The sequence below is a fragment of the Trichechus manatus genome, unplaced genomic scaffold, assembly GCF_000243295.1.
Source record: "Trichechus manatus latirostris isolate Lorelei unplaced genomic scaffold, TriManLat1.0 scaffold00036, whole genome shotgun sequence".
Lineage (NCBI taxonomy): Eukaryota > Metazoa > Chordata > Mammalia > Sirenia > Trichechidae > Trichechus > Trichechus manatus.
Window position 1 is genome coordinate 13,336,412 of NW_004443972.1, and position 18,311 is coordinate 13,354,722.

Below are 18,311 nucleotides of genomic sequence, written 5' to 3' on the forward strand. Positions count from 1 at the left end.
CAATGAAATGGGTCTGTTGCCCAAAGTTAATGACTTTCCAAAGCATTTGGCTTTCTTACCTTACGATTAGCACCATTATTTCCAGGCCAATCAATAGGCATAAATCCAAGATTAAGAGCAATCTGGATCGTTATTCTCCTTTCATCACATATTCATTATTTTCTGTTTGAATAAGACCCGTAATCAGTGTTATTTACCAGTCTTCATAGGAAAACTTTAAACCACTGATTGTTCCTGTCTTTGCAGGTATTAAATACCATTTCAAATATCCTTTCAATAATTTTGTAGTAGCTAATGAAGTCCATTTTTCCAGATTTTTCGGCCCACTGAAGGAACATTGAACCCCCAAGAGTCTTTAAAAAGAATTTGTTGTTTAATTGGCGGCAGCTGTTCCTTAGAAGATTCCCTAAGTATATAAAAGTGTTTTTTTGTCTTGAATGGATTTTTAAGTTTAAGAATTATACTTGAAATATATGTGGAATACATATGAAGGTCCCCTGAAGTTCTGTGATGTTGAAATTTTAAAATATTATAACTCTAACATGTGTAAGAAATTAAAGGACCGTACCTTTTAATTTTCAATTTAATTACTAAAACTTTAGAAAATACATTCTCTCAGTTTTCTGAATAGATTTCAAGAAAAGTTATTAGTTCATTGTAGTTAATTCTAAAGTATGTACATTCTGCGTTACTTCAATGCAACATTTCCCCTATCTTGCCCTTGAATTCTTTCCAAAAATCATTAACGATTGGATACATACAGTAATAGCAGATTTGTTTAAATGTCGCTATTAATCCACTTTATAACCTCTAAAATTTTGCACAAGGAATTTCAGAAAGAAACCGTTACACAGACATCTCATGTCTAGAATAGCCAGAGCCAAACATAATGATTTTACAGTTGAAGTATAGCCAAGACGCACATTTTCTGAGTGTGGTTTTACTGGGAGTCTGCATACAGATGAAATACGGCTTTTAAGAACATAATCTTCATAGAAGAGGCCTTTCTTGTCGTATTACTAGGCTGACTTTCAAGCCAAGGTCAAAGCACTTTCTGCAGGTCTATTTTTGAGTTTTCCACATCTCAACAGGACGCTCCCAGTTTTGAGTTAGTGCAACACAGCCAGCACCGAGGGCCAGAGAAGGAGGAAGTGTGCCTTCTCTCTGCTGCCTCTCCTGACAGATCATTGCACTGAAGTCAGGGATCTATCTGCAAACTCCCTGCTTTGCACATCTCGTGGGTGGACTGGCACCTTCCAGCCGGTGGCCCTCTGTGGTCACCTTGCCCCGCTAAGCAGTGTGGTCTCTGAGAAGGCGCAGGCATGCCTGGGGTTCACCTTCTTTTGTTTCTGTTGGATTTTTAACTAGTGGTGGCCTTATGTTACTGTTATTAATCAAGAATCATCTAGATTTTCAAACTGTAAATAAACCTTAAGGGAAAAATCTTGTTGTTAGCTGCCTTCCAGTCAGCCCCTGACTCATGGCGACCCCAGGTGTTACAGGGTAGAACTGCACCATAGGGTTTTCTTGGCTGTAATCGCTATGAGTCAGAAATGACTCCAAGGCAATGGGTTTTTAATCTTTACAGGAGCAGTTCACCAGGTCTTTGTCTGAGGAGCCGTTGGGTGGGTTCAAACCGCCAACTTTTTGGTTAGCAGCCAAGCACAAACTGCTTGCCCCTCTTAGGCTCCTTAAGGGAAAAAGTGATGCCAAAATAATGTGATTAATTAATAATTATTTCTCAAAATAATATTATTACTGAGTTTTCGGTGAATGTTTACACAGCAGGTTAGGTTTCCATTTGGCAATCTCCACACAAACTGATCAGTGACATTAGTTACATTTATCACAATGTGTTAATATTCTTTTTAATTGTGTCCTTTTTGTTCCCTTTCCAGTACTCCAATTGCCCTGCCCCCTTATCTTCTAGTCTTTGATTTTGAGTAATTGTTGACTTTTTAGTCTCATTGATGGTTTTTAAGTAGAGCACCGATCTTGCGCGTAACATCCTTTATATTGTGTGCCACGCCTCTATTTTGCTAAAAGGTGATCTCAGGGGATAGGCTCAGTTCTGTGTTTTAAAGAGTGTCTCCGGCAATAGTCTTGGGGAATCCTCTGTTCTCTACCATTTCAGTTTGTTTTCCTTTTTTCTTCCAAAATGATTTAATTTAGATGGAGGTGGAAGAGAGCAGGAAGCAAGAGTCTGTTGATAGAAAACATCAAATGCTATTCATTTGTTTTTGAAATAGAATACAGAGGACATAGAAGTCTGTAACAAAAAAATAAATCGATGCATTTCAGTTTTATGTTACGGCCTTCCACTGAAAGAGATGGAGGAGGGAAGATGAAAGAGCCAGAGAGAAACGCAATCAAGCAACCTTGATGTGGGCAAAATCTCTGAGGGGAAAAATCATATAATTATGTATTATTTTGCCAAAAAGGAATTACTAGAATTTAAAAATGCTGTCTCTCTCTCTCTTTTTTAAGAGTATTCCCTAAATTTGTTTAAGCAGTACTTTGATTTTATGAAAAGCTTAGAAGCATATACATTGTTAACATATTTTCTTTCCTTATTTTTTTAGCAAGGAAAGATTGAAATACTTTGCCTTGGATGTTGAATATAGCATTCCCCCCCACCCCCAATAAAATTTTACTTTCATTGTGTAACATCCCCATCTTGTGGTTATTTGTAAACTATCCACTAAAGATATGTTGCATTTTCACAGTTTCGGGCATAAGTAGAATCCTGCAGGCTGAATGAAATTAAGCAGTAATGAAGAACGGGCATTGCCCAATTTGATTTAAAAGGCCAAAGACTGGGGAGGTATTCAGTAAATATTAGTCGAATTAATGTTGAGGGATGGGAGGGTTATGTTAGAAAGGAAGAGGGAGAGCACTAAGCAGAAGCAGGGTGTGTGTGCCCCTAAGTTCTGGCATGTTTTACTGGGCACAGCTGAATTTATTCAGCAAGTGGAAAAATTTCTGGTTTTAAGGAATTTCATGTGCTGTATGTGAAAAGTGTATGGACTTTATATAGTGACTCAGATCTGAGTTTGAGTTCTGATTTTAAAACTTATTAGTCTGAATGCCTTATTCTAAATGTGGACAAGTACCGTTTTCTTAGGAAGTCATTGCGAATATTAAATGAGTTAACATATAAATCACCTAGCACTTTATTAGCCACGTAGATGGTGTTCCGGTTTACATAGTTTATCTCCCCTTATTCCTAGAATGGAGTTGTGCAAGGACCAGGAGGTCTAATACAGTATGTTTAAAATACTTATTGATAGAGTATAGTCTTAGAAAAATATTGTTGAAATACTTTGATTTTTCCTCAAAAGGTTAGGAAGGCCAAGGTCAACATGAAATTTAAGAGGAACAACATTGTTCCCTGTATTGGTCAAAACTGTTGGTTGCAAATGGGAAAAAAGAAAGCAAACTAGATTAAAGTAAAAGAAGGTATTTATTGCAGTCTTCTTTATCCTGTGCAGAAAGGAACAAAATGCTGCCAGCATCCCCATGATTGGTTGGGGACTAGACTGTTGTGATCCGTAGGGTTTCATTGGCTGATTTTCAGAAGTAGATTTCCAGGCCTTCCTTCCTAGTCTATCTTAGTCTAGCAATAGAAAAGTTTTCAATGACTGACCAACAGGTGGTGGCTTGCACATGAGGTGCATTGACCAGGAGTCAAACCCAGGTCTCCTGCATAGGAGGTGAGAATTCTACCACTGAACCATCCGTGCCCCTGCAGTCCTCTTTACTTAAAACCCGTTGCTGTCGAGTGGATTCTGACTCATAGCAACCCTACAGGACAGAGTAGAACTACCCTATAGGGTTTCCAAGGCTGTAATCGTTATGGACGCAGACCGCCCCATCTTTCTCCAGTGGAGCAGTTGGTGGGTTTGAGTTGGTGAGTTCAAACTGCCGACATTTCTCCTTTAAACCCAAATCAAAACCGTTGCCATCAAGTCGGTCCTGACTCCTAGCGATCCTGTAGGACAGAGTAGAACTGCCCCATGTGGTTTCCAAGGAGTGACTGGTGGATTCAAACTGCCAACCTTTTGGTTAGCAGTCAAGCTCTTAATCACTGAGCCACCAGTGCTCCTCCTCTTTACAGGAGCTCTGGCGGCTCAGTGGTTAAGTGTTAGGCTGCTAACCTAAAGACTGGCAGTTTGAATCCACCAGCCGCTCCTTGGAAACTCTATGGGACAGTTCTACTCTGTTGTATAAGGTCGCTATGAGTTGGAATCAACTTGATGGCAACTGGTTTTGGTTTAATATATTTGTCCATGTAACTGAAGAGTTTGAGAAGTGATCTAGCTTCAGGTAAAAGAGGGGGCTGTCCCTCTCCACGTCTCCATTCTGCTTTCCTCTTTGTTGGCAGGGTTTCAGGGCTTACATTCTCATAGTCCCCAAGTGAGCAGAAAGTTTCTCTTCTCCCAGTTTTTGCAAATGCACAGGGTTTATCTCTGTTTAGACTTGCCTGAATTCCTGAATCAAACATGGTAGCCAGGGAATTGAAGTGGCCCTGACTGGCTTACGCTTGGGTCACATGCTCACTTTTGGGGCTGGGGCTGGGGCTGTGGTCAATCCCACCTAAACTCCATGGACTGATGGTCGTTGAGAGTGGTTTCCTCCAGGGAAAATCAGCTTGTTGTCATCAAAAGTAAGCAATATGGAATGGTTGGCAGGCAAAAATAAAAGATGCTCCCTGAACCCATCTTTTGGCAAAACATCAATTAACGCTAGCTGATTCCTTACAAAGTTGCAGGCAGCCTTGAAGCTTGGCCTTTTTCCCTACATCCTCCGATATTGCCTGGAGCCAACACCATTCAGGTTAGGACAAGGTTCCTCCCCTTTCCCTGGAGGATCTGGGAAATTTTCAATCAAGTTCCCTGTTTTCTTGGCATGGCTTCCTCCTGATAATTAGATATCCCACCTACTTGTCTCATAATTACTGTAGCTGTAACCTGATTTTGAAATAATATCTGTGTTTCTTTTAGAAGATAGAATTGTGTGTATCCTAATTTGTTTTTTTTGCATAGTCCTACTTTTCAAATCCTGCTCATTGAATTTGGATAGTTGAATTCTAGCTCTTTTATTGATTTATTCTAAGTTAAAGTGTTTAATGTGGTTATTTTGGGATGGATAACGTTGTAACAGCAATCTACTACCCTCCACAATTTCCCCAGAAAAATACAAAGGTGATTGTTTTAACTGGGAAAAGAATGAGGGAAGCATGTAGTGCCTGAGGATACATCTGGGTAGGTGGGATTCCATGATGTGTGTGTGTGTGTGTGTGTGTGTGTGTGTGAATGTGTGCACGCATGTGCCTGTGCGCTAGAATGGGGAAGCCAGGGCTTCCAGAGAGACATGAGATGATCCTGAGATCTTTAGACGATAGTAAGTAAAAGCAAGGATAATCTTGGAAGGGTGACCAAAACAAATGCATCAACATATCAGTTTGGTTCTACCGGACCTAGAATGTTTGGCTGGGAAGCAAAGACATTACTTTAAACTCTGGAACCTCAAACCTGCATACATCCACACCACTCACCATGCTCTTTCCACTCGTGTGTTTCTGTCCTTGGTGTTTCTGCAATTTAGAGGCCTTTCCCACCAATTCCGAGGAAAATCTTAGTATCCCTCCACCCCAGCTCACACTAAACCCCCATCCAGCTCAACCTAAGTTGCATACTGAAGCAACTTAGTTTGATAAGATAATTTAAATTCACCTTTTGCTTTTCTCTATAACATTTTGTTTTGAGCAATTGCTTTCCTTAGTTTTTGAAAACATGATTTGGGGTCTTTATAATATATCATTGCATTTTTTCTATAACTTACATAACTATTACCCTGTTCTTGAAATTTTAGTTATTTAAATTTTTAAATTATTTTAAATAACATTGTGATATATTTCCTTGGGAACTTCAACCACATCTTTGATTTTTCTTTAAAAGAGATTCCTGAAAATTGAATTATTGAAGTATATAGTTTTTTAAATGACAAATTTATTTCATTTTTTTCCTCATTATGAAAGTAAAATGCTTACTATAACATTTTTTGGAAAATACTAAAAATACAGAAGAAAATGAATATAATTCATATTCACTATACAGAAATAGTAACTGCTAATATTTTGTTGGATATGTTCATTTTCTCAAAATAGTAATTACAAAGAAGCTCTTATAATCTTTATCCACTAACAAAAAATCATATTTTCTGTATTATTAACAATTTTTAACAGTGGCATGGTTATTCTATTATATGAATGGATGTTATCATTTATTTAATCAATCTCCATTTGTTGAGCATTTAGGTTGTTTCCAATTTAAGATATTTTAATGAATTTTCATACATAAATTTTGGCGCATGTTTCTGACGCAAGCATGAGGCGTCTGTGTTTAGAGCTGTTAACTTTTAAATACGTAGATGTATGGCACGTGGGCCTCAATTTGTCCTCTTGCCTGGTCCCCACAGACGTTAGGGGTGGATCTGGCTGACAAGGAGCAGTTAGGCAGCCCCAGATGTGGAAAGGCCTACAGGAGAGGGGATTATTAGTAAGGTGAGAAGACAGCACACCAGTTGTGACATTCTGTCTCATCCTGGAAGAATGCAAACAGAAGTATCATATGGGGTTTGGTAGCCAGCAGTGTAATTCTGAGCACCTCACTAGGAATAGATGTGCTTGGTGAGGGAGAGATAATGGATGCAGAGCTCCTGGAGTGCAACAGACACTCAAAAAATATGAGTTCTTTTTCCCTGAGAAGGAGAAGGGTGCTTACCTATCAGTCTTCCAGGCACCTTTACATACCTGGACAGAAAACACCTTTAAGCAGCAGTGAAACCTAAAGGGAGAACAGCAAAATAGCACATGCATACAAAGGAAAGCCTTACACAGCTTGTTTGTGCGAAAGACAGGCCCAGGGGTTTTGTTTTCTGTTGTTTATGTAGGAAAATCACAGACAGGGGCTTCCCAAGGGACTGTCTTCTGTAGCCACTGTCTGCCCCTAATAGTTACAAGTGCTGCATTTGCCTCCCACAGATGCTGCGGAAGCAACGTCCCTGATGGGGAAGAAGTGAGCTGTTCAGAAATGAGCTGCCCACCTACTGTTCAGTAATGTTCTGTCTCTAACACAGTCTTTCCACTTAGGAAAATGTGCTGTGCACTTGGCTGCAGTGTTTACTACGCATCTGCTTGACAAGTGTGCACTGCGTCTCCAAGACCCAGCTCCGAATTGGCAAGTGGTCTCTGAAGATTCTGTGGTCATTAGGAGCCAGACTTAGGCTGCAATGGGGTGAGGGTAGCAGCTAGTCTACTAGGGTCTGGTGGAATCAATTAGGAAAGTTGAGCAGGGGAGCCCATCAGTGGATGATTGCCTCTTCTAGAAAAATCTCATTTAGCAATACTCCCCAGAATTAGTCAAGCAACAGTGGGCTCTGTACAGCGGCCCTTGCTGCAATGTCAAGCTGGGAGACAGTGCATTTTTATTATGGGCTTCACAGAATCCAAGCTAAAGCCACAGTTTCCTTAATAGTTTTCCAACAGCACTCCATCTCTTGTTAAAAATACTGTTAATCTGAACCTTTTCTTTTAATGTCAGAAAAGCAATGTGTTTCTGATAATAAATGCTCCTTTTGCAGCACAGCTACATTTCATCAGGACTGTGGTTAGCAAATTGCTGCTTCACAGGATAAAACTAAGCTACGAAATATAAAACACGTGCTTTGTGTAATTTTATATTGATGCACACATTTATTCTCTATTACCAAAAATATAAAGACAGCCCCCTAAATAGAGATCACAACAAATTCCACTACATCCCCCACCCCGATACAGCAAAACAGCCAAACCATTCAGCTTCATAGGGAAATTTGGTTTCCAAGTAAATCTCAGATTGCAAGTCACTTTTGAAAATGATGCTTATATTCCAAAAGAATCCTGCTTAGGTTGCATGGTGATAAAGAATCTCTGAATGCTTAGCCAAGGTGATTTGTAGGAGGAGGAAAACTTGCTGCAGTAACAGGATGGATAGCAGAATATAACTACTTGTATTCCTACCCGATAAGGAATATTTTGAGCGTCATTTAATTCACCTTGGTTATGATCATTAAAAAAAAAAAAAAAGCAGAGTTGTAAAAAACAGAATATCCTTGCCTTTTTTTTTTTTTATGTCAGTTGAGAAAAGATTTTTATCAGTTGTTTCTATTAAGACTGGCTTTTAATGTGTTTGGTATTTATTGAGTATCTCGCGGGGATCAAGCTATTTCTTAAAGGCTTCACTTTGTGCAGATTTATATTACCAAAAAGTTTTTTGTGAGTAAGATAATGCTGTAAATTCTACCCTCTTGGTGTGTTGCTGACATTTCTTTTTTTTAAAAAAGAAAGCTCGAGACACAAATGCTGTGGGTCTATGTCTTAATTACCCAAACTTATCCCCTCTTCATGTGGATTTTGAACTTGAGATTAGTTCAGGCAACCTTGATGATTGCTAACCTTATTCATTAATCCTGGAGGGAGACCCAAGGATTTCTCAATAATTGTGTTGAAATGGTCCTCTTCTCTCCTCACCCCACAAGCTGAAACAGGTGGTTGATGTTTCAGGCACAAGTCCAATCCTCTTCAATTTTTCCCTCTGAACTAAAAGAAGAGCCAAGGGTGGGTGAATGACTAGACTTTGTAACTGCTCATTATGGGGCCATCTATCATGCTTTTTGGTATGCAGTATGTTAATAAGCCAACATATTATGGCAGTGGGTCCATAACTAAGCTACTGTAATAAATAAGAGTAATGGTGATGATACTAGTATATTCCATGGATATAATGGGCTGCTTGGAAAGCGTGACAATTTAAATAAACTTTATTCTTGAAGTATTTAAAAATACATAAAGGTAGTAATGAAATATAGAGCACATTAGTTGACACAGCAATTTCTGCCTTCCAAGACCCTGCTAAATAACCAGAGTTTAAATCTTTATCTTGAAATATACGGCCTTTCTATGATTTTAAGTGAGTTGTAAAACTTTTATTGAGTGTCCCCTAACTTTATTTTAAAAAATTCTCCATTTTTATAGCAAAGGTGACCTAGAAGTACCTTGTGAATAATAGAACAACATATTTAAGTTATTAAATTCACCTCTCTGGACAATACATAAGCCTTCCTGGTACTTACATCTCTCCTGGATGGAATTGGGAACAGGGAAGAATATTGAATTAGCTATTTACTCAAAACATATTGATTTTAACTCTAGAAGTAACTGAGATTTACTTCAAATGGGAAAATTTAAAGTTTCTGTTACCAGGTTGAAATAAGGATTCAAAAGCTAAGGTCAGTTATTATAGAAACTTAAAGAAAGTCCAATCTTTGTACACCTGAGTGTTGAAACCATGAAAAGTTCATACCCCAACACCTGGTTTATGTAATTATTAGTTTTTTGACATACAACTCCCTAGCTAATTTAGGCTTGTGAGATGAGCTCATTCCCATATATGGGGAATTAATTTTAAGTCCAAAAACTAATTAAGGTACTCAACAGCTTTCTATTTCTTGCCAAGTTTCCTCACTGAGTTGCAATTCTCTGATTATATCAAACTCCTGTACATGTCTCAATGAAGCACAATTAATTTTCTTTATTTTCCCTCTCTTCCTTCCTTCCTTCTTTTCTTTCTAAACTTACTTTGAAAATAGTTGTAGCCTATTAAATACGTACATACTTACATATATATATATGTAAGGAGTGCTGGTGGCACAAACGGTTAAGCAGTTGGTTGCTAACCGAAAGGTTGGCAGTCTGAACCCACGCAGTGCCTCCTTGGGAGAGAGACCTGGTGATCTGCTTTCATTAAGATTACGGCCAAGAAAACCCTGTGGAACAGTTCTACTCCATCACATGGGGTCGCTATGCGTTGAGATCAACTCCATGGTGCCTAGTAACAACAACATGTGCGTATGCAGTTTGGTCTTCAGCTTAACACAGTCTGTGTAACTCCATTCAGATGTAATGATAATTAATAGTGTGTAAAACATTAGACAACAACTGATTCATCTATTTATTTCTTCTCTTTTCCAGTGAAGTCACATAGAACAACCAGACTGTTATAAGCAGTGAAAAGCATCTAATAAAGAGCTCCTTGTACGTGGTGCCATGTTAAACATTATTCAAAGGACACTAGTTTTAGTCACCGAATAAAAGTTCTGCTGTCTGTGTATTCTCATGAAATATCTATTTTCCAAATATTTAGTAAGAATGCAGTTATTTACAGAATTCAGTGGTCTTGTCAAAACTGTTTGGATTATGCCAATATCCTCAGGTTCAGTATTTATAGACGGCAGGGGATGTGGCACTGTGTCTTTTCTTCTCAGCAGGAATCTATTGTGTGAGCATTAGCTTCCTTTGTATCTGTACTCATTTGCTTCTTTCTTCTCTCTTCCTCTCTTAATTCCCAGCCTCAGTTTCTTTCTAAGAGAAAAAGCCAAGGGAAGTTCAGCCAACTAAATTTAGAAGAGCAAGCTTGGGTATGGTTGTCCCATGTGTCTTTGGGAGAAGTCTACTGCTTAGTTTCTCTGGCTGGAAAGCAGATGGGGAGTTAGGAAGGGCACTCTTTATTTAAGATAACTTTAGGGGAACAGTAAGAGTCTTGTCTCAGTTATCTAGTGCTGCTGTAACAGAAATACCATAAGTGGATGGCTTTAACAAAAAGAAATTTATTCTCTCACAGTCTAGGAGGCTAGAAGTCTGAATTCAGGGCCCTAGCTCCAGGGGAAACCTTTCTGTTTCTGTTGGCTCTGGAGGAAGGTCCTTGTCATCAATCTTCCCCCCATTGAGGAGCTTCTCAGTACAGGGACCCCAGGTTCAAAGGATGCGCTATGCTCCTGGTGCTTCTTTCTTGGTGGTATGAGGTCTCCCGCTTCTCTGCTCACTTCTCTCTTATATATCTCAAAAGAGATTGACTTAAAACACAACCTAATCTTGTAGATTGAGTCCTGCCTCATTAACATAACTGCTGCTAATCCCACCACATCAACATGATAGAGATAGGATTTACAACACACAGGAAAATCACATCAGATGACAAAATGGTGAACAGTCACACAATACTGGGAATCATGGCTTAGCCAAGTTGACAAACATTTTGGGGGGACAAGATTCAATCCATGACAAGTCTCCACTGAGTAAAATTTTAATGGGAGGGAGAAAAGTAATCTTTCCCTTTTGTTGATAGACCCTTCCATTCCTAGTGCTCTCACCAGAGGAGCAGGTAATAGAAAGGTCAGAGAAGAGTAGGAAAGAGAAGGTAAAGAAAACACAAGTAGGTGGGATGCAAAAGGAGAGAAGAGAGGGGGAAACTGGATAAACACCAGGTTCTAGTGCTGGGGAAAAAGTCTGGGAGTGAGGAAAAGTAGGGAGGACAGGAAGGTGGGAGGGCAAGGAGACCTCTCTGTTGGTGTGGAAGGGAAAGCGTACAGAGGTTTCCTTCCCTGGACCACTTCCTTTAGGCATTGCCCCATTGTTCACACTGCTTCCTCTAATACCTTCTTGCTACAATCTGAACAATGATCAAGCCATAGTATTGCCTTAAAAATTATTGAGAAGGATCTTCAACAGGCCTTTGTGGGTTATTTCTCAATGATTTTTATGTGCTCCGAAGTGGAAGGAAGTAACATTCTCTAAAATACACACACACACTGAAGTTCTGTTTTAATGTCATATGAACAAGAATGTATAATTTATTTTTAAAAATATTGTTATAGCTTTCCATTTATTTGTAGACTAGTGTAATTATTTAAAATAATATTTCAAATGAGTAGCGTAAGGAAGCTTTTTGGAATGATGAAACTGTTCTGTATCCTGATGTGGGTTACACAAATCTATAAACCACCAGCTACTGTCAAGTTGATCCCAATTCATGGCGACCCCGTGTGTGTCAGAGTAAAACTGTGCTCTGTGGGGTTTGCAATGGCTGATTTCTCAGAAGTAGATCACTAGGCCTTTCTTCCGAGGTGCCCCTGGGTGGAGTTGAACCTTCAATGTTTCAGTTAGCATCTGAGCGCACTAACTGTTTGCACCACCCAGGGAGTCCACATAATTCGATACATGTGTTAAGATTCATAAAACTCTATACCAAAAGAAAAAAAAAGTCACTTTTACTGTATTATAATTTAAGAAATTTTTTACAGCCACAAGAAAGCCCAGCTTGCTTATAAGATCCGAAGTCTGTCTATAATTAGCTTAAAGACTAAGGTAGCTGTTGAGAAGATACTTGATTTACATGACAGGTTTAGACTCGCTCTATTAAAACATTAATGCATTCAATTAAACCATGCTTGTTAAACAGTTGCTGTGGAATTCCAAAAGGTCACTACCCTTGAGGAGCATGCATTTTGTTCTCCCCTCAAGTATTCAAATAGACTAAACATCAGGAGCCCCTCATTCTGAATTGCTTCTCACTTTGTTGAACCCCAGTGGGCCTCCTTTGCAAAGTGGGGTTAATTCCTGTCCTTTCCTTAGAAGGTCCAAATTGTTGAGGATCCCTTGAGGTGAGATCCAGGAAAAGAGCTCTGAAAACTAACGTGCAATGCAAGCGTGACCAGCTCCATGTGAGGTATTGGTGGTTCAGTGTAGAATTCTCATCTTCCATGTGGGCTATCCAGGTGTGATTCCTGGCCAATGCACCTCACGTCTGTCAGTGGAGGCTTATATATTGCTATGATGCTGAATAGGTTGCAGCAGAGCTTCCACTAAAGACAGACTCAGAAGAAAGATCTGATTATGTATGTCTGAAAACCAGCCAATAAAAACCTATGGATCACAATGGTCCAATCCTCAACCAATCATGGGGATGGCCCAGGACTTGGCAACATTTCATTCTGTTTTGCATGAGGTCACCGTGAGTAGGGACTCACTCCACAGCAGCTAACAACATGTACCCTCAAGTCCAGAGTCTGTGCAGCAGGGTTGACGTGGTATCTCTATTCCTTTGTTGAAACAGAGAAACAAAAAAGGAAAAGTTGATCTTCTCTTAGTTTCCCAGGATACTATAAATGTTGATACTCTCAAATACATTCTAAATAACCCACCATTCACACATCCTGACATCCCAGCCAGAAGGGTGGATGTAGCCAGAATAATGTCCTGAAAGCTAGAGAAGCCCATTGGAGCAGGTATGAAAAAGACTCTGGGGACAGGACTCAAGACAGATGGCAGAGTTTGAATTGTTTATTTACAGCTGGCAATCATTGTGATTGGTTGATAGCCATGCTTCTGGTGTTCAGTGATGTTGAACATAACCCTGTGCACCAGAAACCAGTGAGATAGAGTGAATAAGTGAGGCAGCTTCATGCAAGAATTCCAAGGCCATCTTGGTCCATTTTTCTTTTTCCAATTTCTGATGGAGATATGATTACAGAGAAATATTTCTCTGCTTTAGGAAAAGCATACATTGAAAAATGGAAACGGATGTGTAGCTTCAAAGAAAGGAAAGTGTGAAAGGCCTATAGAGAGTAAAGGGGACAGCTGTTACTTAGCTGTAGGCCAGGGATTCTTAACCTTTTTTGGGCCATGGACCCCCTTAGCAGAATACATACATATATATTACAAACATTCATATCAAGAAAACTAATTCTATTTAAATTCAAGTATTCGTAGATTGAAGTTAAGAACAATTGTCCCTGTGCAGCAACATGGGCCTTGCATAATGCCAAATATTTTAGTTTTTCAAGAGAAGTTAAGAATTCATAAAGTTAAATGAAGCTTCCTGATTTTTAAGTGTTGACACAATTTTTTTTAAACACTGAGCCAGTCTAAGTACACATCTGGGTTGGATTTGGCTGCTGGCCACCTCTTTTTTTATTGTATTTCAAAAATATTTTATCTAATTTATTTTATTTTATTTTTTCTTGTTTCTTTTTTGTGCCTTAGATGAAGTTTACAGAGCAAATTAGTTTCTCATTAAGCAATTAATATACATATTGTTTTGTGACATTAGTTACCAATTCTGCAACGTGTCAATACTCTCCCCTTTCGACTTTGGGTTCCCCATTTCCGTTTATCCAGCTTTCCCATCGCCTCCTGCCTTCTCGTCTTTGCCCCTGGGCTGGTGTGCCCATTTAGTCTCATTTACATGGCTGAGCTATGTGTGTTATTGTTTGTTTTATGGGTCTGCCTAATCTTTGGCTGAACGGTGAACCTCAGGAGTGACTTCAGTACTGAGCAAAGGGTGTCTCGGGGCCATACTCTCGAGATTTCTCTAGTCTCTGTGAGACCAGTAAGTCTGGTCTTCTTTTGTGAGTTTGAATTTTGTTCTACATTTTTCTCCCGCTCTGTCTGGAACCCTCTATTATGATCCCTGTCAGAGCAGTCAGTGGTGGTAGCTGGGCACAATCTAGTTGTGCTAGAGTCAGTCTGGTGGAGGCTGTGGTAGCTGTGGTCCATTAGTCTTTGGACTAATCTTTCCCTGTGTCTTTGGTTTTCTTCATTCTCCCTTGTTCCAGATGGGATAGGACCAGTGGAATATCTTAGATGGTAATTTATTTTATTTTTAGTATGGTAAATATGTAAGTAACAAAACATTTGCCATTTCAAATGTACAATCTTCACATATACAGTTCAGTGATATTAACTGTGTTCATCATATTGTTCAACCATCACCATTAACCATTCCCAAATTTTTCCATCACCCTTTGTCTACCTCTTTGAAACCTCCATATTAGAGATTCTAGGAGACTCTTGGCAAACTTGGAAGTGTGATGAACCCATAAGATGTCAACAGACAAGACTGGGGATGGTATCATGGCCAAATCAGGGGAAGAGAGGATGTGCATGCCTCACAGACTTGGGTTCAAGTTCATAACAATGTTAGTCTTTATTTTCCTTCCTTTGGGATATTAACGTTAGCATCCCACTTTCCACCGTGATTTTCCACTGAAATATTTAGATACATTTGTACAAGTTTGACTTTGGAATTTTTAACTTTAAATTTTCTTTTGTCACTTCTTCTCTACTAGCCCTTAGAAAATGGATTTTTCAATCTGATGGGAAAGAAGGGAGAGCTAATTTATGCCATCAGCATAGGCAATTACTACCAACAGAAAAAACAGAGGGGAAAGTTCTTATTCCTATAAAAATTTCTTAAATTATTAATTTTGATAAAAGATTTTTACCTGTTCTGAACATAATTGAAAATAGGCATGATCAGCTAATTATTTTTTCTTATAATTAGAAAATATAATGATCTCCAAAAGGTCATGAAATCAATATACATTTACTTACAAATGGGTTCCCAGATTTCAAGCCATACCATAAGGCCAGAAAGTTATTTTTTTCAAAAGGAATCAATGAAGTATATAGTCTAAGGCTTCCTAGATCAGTGGCTTCTAAAATTTTTTCACCACCATGCATGAATAGTAAAGAAGTATATTCTCCATCATGACTATACGTATATGAAGTATGATTATATATATGGAATAACCAAACTTGTTGCTGTTGAATTGATTCCAACTCATAACAACCTTATAGGACAGAATAGAACTGCAGCATAGGGTTTCCAAGGCTGTAATCTTTATGCAAGCAGACTGCCACATCTTTCTCCCGTCAACCTGTCGGTTATCAGCCAAGTGCTTAACCACTACTCCACCAGGGCTCCTGTATATGAAATAAAATTTCCATGAAAGAGTACTTGCACTTACTAAGAGATATGTTTTCTGATATTTTCTAGTTCATTCTATTCTGTTCTATTTTATTAAAAAATTTTGGTCTGGACCCAACAGAAATCAACACTAAATTGATTTCACTAACCACTACGGGGCCATGGCCAAAAACCAAAAAACCAAACACGTTGCCATTGAGTTGATTCTGACTCATAGTGACCATATAGGACAGAGTAGAACTGCCCTATAGGGTTTCCAGGGAGCGGCTGGTGGACTTGAACTGCTGACTTTTGGTTAGCAGCTGAGATCTTAACCACTGTGCCATCAGGGCTCCAGGCCATCACCTGCACTTTGATAAGCAGTTGAGGCAGTCACCATGCTGCTTCTACCCTGGGCATAGTCCTCCATTCCTAGGCTCTTCCAGAATACTCCAGGGTCCATTGAATCTGGACCAAATCCTTCTTTTCTCAGTCAAACCAAAAAAACCAAACCCATTATCATCAAGTTAATTCTGACTCATAACAACCCTGTAGGTCAGAGAAGAAATGCCCCATAGAGTTTCCAAGGAGCACCTGGTGGATTTAAACTGCTGACCTTTTGGTTAGCAGCTGTAGCTCGTAACCACTAGCCCACCAGGCTTGTGTAAAGAACAGGTGTGGATGTTCTGTACAACAGTCTGCATACATCCCCTTAATCCTTTAATTTATTCATTCACAAACTTTTTCATGTATTGAGCGTTTGCTATGTGGCAGACATAGGACTTAGATCCTGGGCTACAGGGACAAAGTATCATGGGAGACACAGGCACACAAGCAGATTTTTATAATGTCACGTGTTAGTAACTAGGCCAATATGCATAGGGAGTGAAGGAGTCACAGAAAAGTGGCACCTGGTGGCATTGAGCTTGAAGGAATAAGAAGGATGGGCCAGGGGAAGTCTCTACCTAGAGAATGTCTTACAGGATCTCAGTGCCCTCCAAAATGAGTGCCCCAGAGTAGGAAATGGGTCCTTAGACTAGAAGCTTGAGGGGAGGAAGGGGAAGGGAACCTGTGGTGATGCGATTAGCTGAAGTCTCTGGGGGATAGTGGGATGGGGTGGGGCCATGGAGTTGGGGGAAATTTGGAAGCCCAATGCGCAGTTTTCCCCCCAAACACAGAGCGTTCACATTGCAAAAGTACATTATTTTCATGTTGACAGAGGAGCTCGCCTCTCATTGTGACCCGATAAGAATCAATTACTGAAAACAACAAATATGTAGTGCCTAAGCTCGGAATACAGGACTCCCAAGATCCCTCTTCATGAAGGGCCTCTTCTTCCTTTGAACAGTCAAAATTATGAGATTACAGAATGTTGGAGCTGGAAAGAAACTAAATGATCATCAAGTCTACCTGCTTCCATTTACAGGCTAGGACTTCTGAAGCTAGTGACCTGCCCAAGTCCACACGGCTGGTTAGTGGGAGAGTCTGGCCTTGAAGCTGGTCTCCTGCTTTCTCTATGGTCCTGGTAACACTCCATGACTAGGTGACGTGGAGCTTTTTGGATGAGGTGGACACCAGAGGGGGGTAACCTGCATGGCAAACGTCTCCTTTTCTACCTCTCATTGCCTTTTAAGGACCCTGATGGAGCAGTGGTTAAGAGCTCAGCTGCTAACCAAAAGGTCAGCAGTTTGAATCCTACACATGATCCTTGGAAACCCTATCGGGTAGTTCTACTGTCTTCTATAGGGGTCACTATGAGTTGTAATCGATTCGATGGCAACGGGTTTGGTTTTGGTGTTGGTTTGGGTGGCACAACAATTAAGTGCTCAGCTGCTAAAACTGAAAGGTTGGTGGTTTGGACCTATCCAGCCGCTCTGTGGGAAAAAGACCTGGTGATACACTCGCATAAAGATCGCAGCCTAGAAAACTGATGGGGGCAGTTCTACTCTATCACAGGGGGTCATTATAAGTTGGAATCCACTGTAGGCATCCAATAATTGTCTTTTACTGCTTCCTATGCGGGCCAGACAGAGGCGCCCAACACCAGGAAGTCACTATTTGGGGGATGACAGCTTCTTGTTTAAAGGGTTTGGCTGAAGTGGATGCATCACTGAATTTTTTAAGAGAGTCATCCTTGTTCTGGAAGTGAGCATTCGGGTTGGCAGGGGCTTCTGAGACTCGCTGCCTTGGTGTCCTAAGTTCTCTTTGGCTCTGGATCTCCTTGCGCACAGTATTAGAGAATAATCGTTAGGATCAAACTCATTTAATTTGTTAGGCCTCTATCTAATTTCTTCCCTTGGTAGACTAAAATACATCGTTGTTAGAACTATAATACAAATAAAAATCACCCAAGGAATTTGTTAAAAATGCAAATCCTAGGGCCTAACACCAGAGATTCCAATTCTCAGGTCTTGGGTGGGGCCAAGAAACCTGATTTTTTTTTTAAATATCTAACTCAGGGATTCTGATACAGGTATTGTTGGAGCACATTTGGAAAAATATAGGAATACTAGCATATAGGGTTTGAGTGAAACAAAGACCTGGGCTCCCTGGAGGTCGTTTCCTCTCTTTTTTTTTATTTTTTTAAATTTTATTGTACTTCAGGTGAAGGCTTACAGAACAAATAGTTTCTCATGAAACAGTAGTACACATGTTGTTTTATGACATTGGTTAACAACCCCACAA